Source organism: Stegostoma tigrinum, chromosome 46 (assembly GCF_030684315.1).
Source record: "Stegostoma tigrinum isolate sSteTig4 chromosome 46, sSteTig4.hap1, whole genome shotgun sequence".
Taxonomy (NCBI): domain Eukaryota; kingdom Metazoa; phylum Chordata; class Chondrichthyes; order Orectolobiformes; family Stegostomatidae; genus Stegostoma; species Stegostoma tigrinum.
In genome coordinates, this window is record NC_081399.1 from 11,996,283 (window position 1) to 12,005,467 (window position 9,185).

Genomic DNA, 9,185 nt, shown 5'->3' on the forward strand with positions numbered 1-9,185 from the left:
TTCCCTAAACAACATTATCTTCTGTCCTCCCCTTCATGCCAAAAGTGGTTCCACTGTTTCCAGGAGATTCATCTGTCTAACATCAGGGAGATCATATACAGTACAGCAGCTGTTCAGGTCTGTAGAAATGTCTATTTGGTTGCTTTCCTCATGTTCTAGCATCGCCAAGTCCTAGGTTTTACTCCATTTGGGTTAGCCTTCTGGTCCCTTGTCATACACTGCAGACCCTGCTCAAGGTCCCTTTCTTGTTCCACCTCAATGTCAATTATATATTAGACAGTTCCAGTATTCCAGGAGCTTCCTCTTCCTGTTACTTCTACATCACTTAAGACAGTCACTCTTTTTCTTATTTCTACTTAGCACCTGTCTTGTTGCTTCTTCTTGAGTGCTACATGTTCCTGCACCAGAAAAGAAAATCTTGTGAACCTACCTGTGTCTATTCTCATTTTTTTTGGATGGACCTCAAACTTCTTCGTGACTTGAACTTTCAGCCATGATGGTTAGTTGTTCTAAATTCTGGTGCTCTGTAATAAATGAAAGAAGGGTGGACAGAAATATTTAAAACATGAAAGGGAGAATGCCTCTTTCTTAAATAACAGCTCATTTTCAGCAATGCTGCACTTCTCATCCGCTATTCAATTCTCCACTCATGCTGATATATTCACCCCAACTTCAGTTTTTATCTTAAGTATTACTTTTCACATGACACCAACCAGTGGCTCAGTGGTTAGCACTGCAGCCTCACAGTACCAGGGACCAGGGTTCGATTCCACCCTCAGGTGACTGTCTGTGTGGAGTTTGCACATTCTCCCCACGTCTGCGTGGGTTTCCTCCAGGTGCTCCGGTTACCTCCCACAGTCCGAAGATGTGCAGGCTAGGTGGATTGACCATGCTAAATTGCCCTTAGTATTCAGGGGTATGTGGGTTATAGGGGGATGGGTTTGGGTGGGATGCTCCAAGGGGCAGTGTGGACTTGTTGGGCCAAAGGGCCTGTTTCCACACTGCAGGGAATCTAATCTAATACCATTTAGAATCCCTTTTGAAAATCCGAGTGTAAAACATCAACAGGTTCCTTTATCTCTTCGATTTGTCACTCCACAGATAAGTTCAAACAAGATTTCCCTTTTGTTAAACCTTGGTGACTTATGCTGATCAGAAATACTTTTCTAAATGCATTGCAATTTTCTTATGAATAGATTCCAGTATTTTCCTGAAGTCAAGCCCTCTGCCTGCTAATTTGCTGTTCTTTCTCACCCTGATTTCTTGAGCTGCAACATTCCATTTGCAAACTTCCAATCCGCTGACTCTAATCTAGACTCAAAAGCTTGGAAAGTCATTACCACTGTTTCTGCACTTGTATTATTTAGAATCCTAGAACGTCAACCATCAGGTCCCAAGAAGATGACAGACTGAATGAGTGAGAACAAGATGTAGAGCTGGATGAACACAGCAGGCTGAATGAGTAATCTGGGGCATACAGCAAACATTCTCAGGACACACGTTCAGATCCCACCATGGTTGAATTCAATAGAAATCTAGAATTAAAGAGTTGACCCAATGGTGATTAGGTATTGTCATTAAAACCTATCGGGTTCACTGATGCCTGTTAAGAAAGGAAATCTGCCAGTTGTCTGGCCTACATATGAATCCAGACCCTCTGCAATGTGGTTAACTCTGACCTACCTTCTAGAACGGCCAAGCAAAACACTTAGGTCAAGGGCAACAAATGATGACTAAGCCAACAACTCCTACAGCGCATAAACGATTGAAAAAATGCTCCTTTCGGAGCAAGGCCGTAATGGAGGCGATGCCAAAGGGTTGGGTAGAATGGCCTGTATGCATTCTGTGTAACTTCTTTCACACACATTTTAATCTCACCAACAAAAACAAAATTGCTGGAAAACCTCTGCAGGTCTGGCATAATCTGTGGAGGAGAAAACAGAGTTGACGTTTCGGGTCCGGTGAGCCTTCCTCAGACTTGCGGAGCTTTGCCAGCAACTTTGATTTTGTTCCTGATTAACAGCACCCGCAGTTCTTTTGGTTTTTAATCTCACCGACTCCGTCCCTCCCGGAGTCGCACGCATTTTTTGGGCGACCTCCTCCTCAATACATCCGCACAGTAACAGTTTGTTCACTAATACCAGTGTCCGCAGAACCTCACTGGAAAGAAAGAAAGAAAGCAAACTCACTGCAGTCCAATCGAAACCCGACCGCCTCCCGTGCCTCAGCTCAGAGTTTAAATGTCGCGCGTGCGCAGATCCAGGCTCTAACCCCCGCGAAATCGCGCACTGTCAGAGAAACGGCCGCGCCTCGAGACTGCGCATTAGCCCTCAGGGCGGGCCTTAGTTTCCCACCCAGATCCAAATGGTCAGAGAGCCTGTCAATCCGTGGTTGGGGCCAATAGAAGGTGAGGCCCCGCCCAGGGAACGCTATCTCAGGGTGAATGTGAATGAAAAGGCAAATAGCAGGAGAAGCTCGGGGGATTTGGCAGCTTCTGTGGAGTTAAAGGAGGTAACATTTCAGATCCAGTGACCCATATCAGAACTGATAGTAACTAAAGAAAGATGCAGCTAGCAGGGTGAGGGCTGTCACTCAATAGACAGTAGGTGCAGGAGTAGGCCATTCGGCCCTTCAAGCCAGCACCACCATTCATTATGATCATGGCTGATCATCCACAATCAGTATCCTCTTCCTGCCTTATCCCCATAACCCTTGATTCCACTATCTTTAAGAGCTCTATCTATCTCTTTCTTGAAACTATCCAGAGACTTGGCCTCCACTGCCTTCTGGGGCCGAGCATTCCATATATCCACCACTCTAGGTGAAGAAGTTTCTCCTCAATGTTCTAAATGGCCTATCCCTTATTTTTAAACTGTGTCCTCTGGTTCTGGACTCCCCCATCAACAGAAACATGCTTCCTGCCTCCAGAGTGTCTAATCCTTTAATTATCTTATATGTCTCAATCAGATCCCCTCTCATCCTCCTAAACTCATGTATACAAGCCCAGTCGCTCCAATCTTTCAACATATGATAGTCCCGCCATTCCAGGAATTGACCTATTGAACCTACGCTGCACTCCCTCAATGGCCAGAATGTCCTTCTTCAAATTTGGAGACCAACACTGCACACAATACTCCAGGTGCAGTCTCACCAGGGCCCTGTACAGCTGCAGAAGGACCTCTTTGCTCCAATACTCAATTCCTCTTGTTATGAAGGCCAGCATGCCATTAGCTTTCTTCACTGCCTGCTGTGCCTGCATGCTTGCTTTCATTGACTGATGTGCAAAAACACCCAGATCTCGCTGTACTTCCTCTTTACCTAACTTGACTCCATTGAGATAGTAATCTGCCTTCCTGTTCTTGCCACCAAAGTGGATAACCATGCATTTATCCACATTAAACTGCATTGGCCATGCATCTGTCCATTCACCTAGCCTGTCCAAGTCACCCTGTATTCTCATAACATCTTCCTCACATTTCACCCTGCCACCCAGCTTTGTGTCATCAGCAAATTTGCTAATATTACTTTTAATGCCTTCATCTATATCATTAATGTATATTGTAAATAGCTGCGGTCCCAGCACCGAACCTTGTGGAACCCCACTGGTCACTGCCTGCCATTCCGAAAGGGATCTGTTTATCACTACTCTTTGCTTCCTGTCAACCAGCCAATTTTCAATCCAAGCCAGTATTTTGCCCCCAATACCATGTGCCCTAATTTTGCTCACTAATCTCCTATGTGGGACTTTATCAAAGGCTTTCTGAAAGTCCAGGTATACTACATCCATTGGCTCTCCCTTGTCCATCTTCATAGTTACAACCTCAAAAAATTCCAGAAGATTAGTCAAGCACGATTTCCCCTTCGTAAATCCATGCTGACTCTGACCTATCCTGTTATTGCTATCCAAATGATTGGTAATTTCATCTTTTATAATTGACTCCAGCATCTTTCTGACCACTGACGTCAGGCAAACCGGTCTATAATTCCCTATTTTCTCTCTCCCTCCTTTCTTGAAAAGCGGGACAACATTAGCCGCCCTCCAATCCGCAGGAACTGATCCTGAATCTATAGAACATTGGAAAATAATTACCAATGAGTCCACGATTTCTAGAGCCACCTCCTTAAGTACCTTGGGATGCAGACCATCAGGTCCCGGGGACTTATCAGCCTTCAGACCTAACAGTCTATCCAACACCATTTCCTGCTTAATATAAATTCCCTTCAGTTCATCCGTTACCCTCGGTCCTTCAGCCACTATATCATCTGGGAGATTGCTTGTGTCTTCCCTAGTGAAGACAGATCCAAAGTACCTATTCAACTCTTCTGCCATTTCCTTGTTCCCCATAACAAATTCACCCGTTTCTGTCTTCAAGGGCCCAAATTTAGTCTTAACCATTTTTTTTTCTTTTCACATACCTAAAAAAGATTTTACTATACTCCTTTATATTTTTGGCCAGTTTGCCTTCATACCTCATTTTTTCTCCACGTATTGCCTTTTCAGTTATCCTCTGTTGCTCTTTAAAACTTTCCCAGCCCTCTGGCTTCCCGCTCATCTTTGCTATGTTATACTTCTTTTTTATCTTTATACAGTCCTTAGCTTCCCTCAACAGCCACGGCCGCCCCTGCCTCCTCTTAGGATCTTTCTTCTTCTTTGGAATGAACTGATCCTGCACCTTCTGCATTATATCCAGAAACACCTGCTATTGTTGTTCCACTGCCATCCCTGAACGGTATTGAACCATTGAACTTTGGCCAACTCATCCCTCATAGCTCCATAGATCCCTTTGTTCAACTGCAATACTGACACTTCAGATTAAAACTTATCATATTATGGTCACTACCTCCTAATGGCTCCTTTACTTTGAGGTCCCTGATCAAACCCCGTTCATTGCACAACACCAGATCCAGAATTGCCTTCTCCCTGGTAGGCTCCAGTACCAGCTGTTCTAAGAATCCATCTCAGAGGCACTTCACAAACTTCCTTTCTTGGGGTCCCAGCCATCCTGATTCTCCCAGTCTACCTGCATGTTGAAATCCCCCATTACAACTGTAGTAATACCTTTGCAACAGGCCAATTTCGACTCCTGATTCAAATTACACCCTACATCCAGACTACTGTTTGGGGGCCTGTAGATAACTCCCATTATGGTCTTTCTCCCCTTAGAATTCCTCAGCTCTATCCATACTGACTCTACATCTCCTGATTCTATGTCCCCCCTCGCAAGGGATTGAATATCATTCCTCACCAACAGGGCCACTCGACTCCCTCTGCCCGTCAGTCTGTCCTTTCGATAGCATGTATAGCCTTCAATATTCATTTCCCAGGCCCTGTCCACTTGAAGGCACATCTCAGTTATCCCCACAACATCGTACCTGCCAATTTCCAACTGATCCTCAAGCTCATCCACCTTATTTCTTATGCTTCGTGCATTCATATATAATATTTTTAATTTGTTACTCCCCTCACCCTTCCTATCAATTTCTATTTCACCTGACCATTCTGTATGATTCCTTGAGTTTTCTGCTTGGTTGGTTCTGTTGTCTTTCTTAACTTCTCTTATTTTCACTTTCCCTTTAACTTCCTTCTTATATTTCCAGTTTGTCTCCTCCCCCCCACTGCAATCAGTGTAGATGGAGCCCAGAAAGAGAGAGAAGAGCAAACAGACAGGCAAAGGGATGGATAATTGTGAGGCAGTGAGAAAGAAAAGCTGATCATGGGGCTATAGGTAAAAATGGATTTAGCTGTGCCTGAAGCAGCCTCGTGTCCTGGGGAGAAAGGACATGGAATGAGGTGTTGAGGCTCTAAAATTGTTGGATTCGATATTAAGTTGTTGATGTTGATGTTGGTGTGTCCTCTGATCTGGGAGGTTTGATAGCAGACATTTTTGTCTCCTTTTACTCGGTGACATCCCCACTGCAGTGTAGCCTCCTGTGAAGCGATGTTGTCTTGTGCCAGTTCGAATTTATATGGTCTGGTTTTTGCTGCTTCTGGTAGTTGCCAGTTCCAGTTGTATGTTGTACTAGTCGGTATATTGGGTCTAATTCAATGTGTTTATTGATGGAGTCTGCAGATGAATGCCAAGCCTCCAAGAAAACTTCCCAGATATTGCCTCCTGAGGGTTGCAGAGTCCTCAAGCAGAAAATGAGTTTGTTCTGGTCTTATGCTGAGCCTCACTGGAGAGCAGCAGCAGGCCCCGACGCAGAGATATTGGGGCCAGGGAACACGATGCTGTGTGTAAATAACAGGAAACTGGGAAACTCGGGATCATTTCTATGTACAGTAGGTGTCCTGCAAAGTGGGTCGCTCGGCCTGTGCCTCGTCTCTCTGGTGTAGAGGAGAGCATATTGTGAGCAGTGAATACAGTAAATTCAGTTGAGTCAAGATGCAGGTAAAGAGCTGCTTCATCTGGAAGGTGTGTCCGGAGCCTTGGATAGTGAGGAGGGAAGAGGTAAACAGGCAATCTGCAATTTCATGAGAAGGTGCCATAGGAGGAGCGGACCAGGATATCCCAGAAGGAATGATCTCTGCAGAATGCTGGCAAGGGAGGGAAGGGGAATATGTGTCTGGTGGTGGCAATGGCAAATAACAATCCTTTGAATGCAGATGCTGGTGAGGTGTAAGACCAGTGGAATTCTCATTTGAGGTTAAAAATGGTCATTTCTGAGGCCCCCGCTGGTAGTGTCAAGGCTGTTAGCCATATCTCGTCCATTTCCTGTACTTCTGCCCTCACCACCCCCTATCTTCCCTCCCGCAACACTGATAGGATCCCTTTGATCTTAACTTTCCCACAAGCATTTGCATCCAAAAGACCATAAGCTGTCACTTCTGTCGCCTCCAACGTAGCTGTCCCATGGCCATTGGCCAAAACAATTCTGATGATTGACACAGTGTAAGTTGCCTGACCCTGGATGTATGATATAAGGGCTGGGGCAGAGGGAAGTTCTGAGAGTAGTTTTCATCAAGCAGACCTTGCAAGCAGCAGATCTCATCAGTCAGTGCCCAGAGAGCAGCCTTCGTTGAGCAGTGCTGAGCAGGGAGATGGAAGTTGGACCAGACGAAGAGGAGGAAGACCGAGGGAAGAATTCCCTACCACCTCAGCGAGACAGCAGGATGTTGTCCCAACCACTTCAACAAGATTAAAACATTCGTGTCAATGTTTGTCCTCTGGTATGAGGTACCAAAACCAATTGTCACTGTTCTGTACTTTCTGTATCGAATTAACTAATGGGTCACATCTAAACTGATGCTTCATTGCAAACTCAGTGAACCATGAGAAAACTACTTACAAATTATTGCCCGCCTATATTAGGTAATTGTGATTGTGAACATCAAAAAAAGTAGTGACTCATTTGAAAGAATTGTCTAAGATGTCAAGTGAGACCTTTCTTGAAATTGAGACTGACAAGTCACATTGTGAGTGGCACCTGCATCATTGCGGTGATGGGACTTGGGACTCTGAAATCTTCTGAGATCTGGACTTTCTCTTCTTTCTTATCTTTTTATTCAGTAAAATCTCTCAGATCAGGGTTAGCAGAATCTGGTTTTTGTAACCAAGTTGGTGCCAGTGAATGGTGACTTTGTGCACTTTTCGTTGTACTTATGTATCCCTATACTTAGTACATGCAACAAATAAATGAAACTAAATTTAAATTTAAATCTAAATCTAATTTACCAAGCAAGTCGTGGAGGTTAAAATGAGATTATTGTAGTAAATGGCAAGGGTCCTATTAATGGGGTTTATTGCTTATTACAATGTTCATTACTACTTAATCTTGCCTCGTTAATACATATGTTCCTATTCTACCACCTGCCAAATAGAAAACAGGTGTCGAGAAGTCTCAACACAAAAAGTTTGGTTTGTAGGATTGAACAAAAATCTCTATCATCTAAAATACTGGACAAAAGCCACGGCTCAGGCTGCAACAAATACACACAGAGCCTGAATGATTTCAGTCCGGGACTATTGTTCAACCTGGAATTACAATATATATCTCTGCACCAAGAGAATAATCAACCAGACATAACGCTCGAGACAGAAAGTAATTTTGAAACCTTGGGCTACCTAACGTAAGAACCTATGCAGGTACCTGACATTCAACTTCAACCAACATTCATTCACAGATATCTCAGGCAGTCAACTCCAATTAGAACCCACTTACACGTACTCTTAAATATCTGGAAGCCAACTGACTTCAAAAGGAAGCACCAGAAACACGATGAAGAATACCGATTTGAGAGGAGATTATCGGGCACAAAATCTGTATAATTACTAGCCCTGATCTGAAAGACAGAGAGCCTTTTTCAACAATAAGCTCCTCCAGAAACAACTTCCCCACAGGCTCTAGACCTAACAAGCAGCTTCGGAACCAAGAAACACAGAGACCAAACAGAGAAGCTGAATCGAGAAGATATACCAAGACCATCATTGCAACAAAGGACTTCCGAGAGGGGCACGCAAACCAAGTACCATCCGATCAAGAACACCCAAACACAGGCCAATTCTGAACCTAGATAACCAACGACAAGAACCTCAGCAACTCGACACACTTTAAAACTGTGCTTTCTTCTTGGAGGAATTCTTGAGACCCCAAAGTATCCAACCTAGCAAACGGAGGGCAATGCGGGTGGTGATAATGCAGGAACCCCAAGGTTAGGAAGTGTGATTAAAGTTTCTGTGATTAAACTTGCTGTTTAGCTTCTACTAGTGTTTAATCTATGTTTAATTTAATAATATATCTACGACACCAAAATCCCGGGACAATCTAGGCAGAGACAAGCACAACGATTCCCAGAAGCCTGGCACTCCATGAAGCACATAATAAACACATTGAACTCAACCCCATATACACTCCACTACAAAGGAAAACTAGAAGTGAGGCTATCCAGCTCAGTGGACCCCAGAATTTAAAAACCAGGCGGGAAAACACACTGACACTTCATCGGAGGCTGCACTGAGGATGTTACCCAGCATGGTAACGAAACATCTGTGAAATAAGAAACCAGCTCAGCAAGCCAACCAACCTCAACACTCACAACCCGAGCTACAGATCTACTCCAGAACCTTAATAGTATATCTGATTACTGTCCTCGGTATGTTTGATTGTGTCAAATTACATTTATTACGTTTATTACATTTGTATTTATTTCTTGTGCACCTTTTGTATTTAATAAAAGCAGAGATTCT

At 44.0% G+C, this 9,185-nt stretch overlaps 1 pseudogene; it reads right to left on the minus strand.

Annotated features, from left to right (window-relative positions):
* Nucleotides 1-2,233, minus strand: part of LOC125449543 (NACHT, LRR and PYD domains-containing protein 3-like) — an 84,568-nt pseudogene extending 82,335 nt beyond the window's left edge.
* Nucleotides 2,234-9,185: the final 6,952 nt, after the last annotated feature.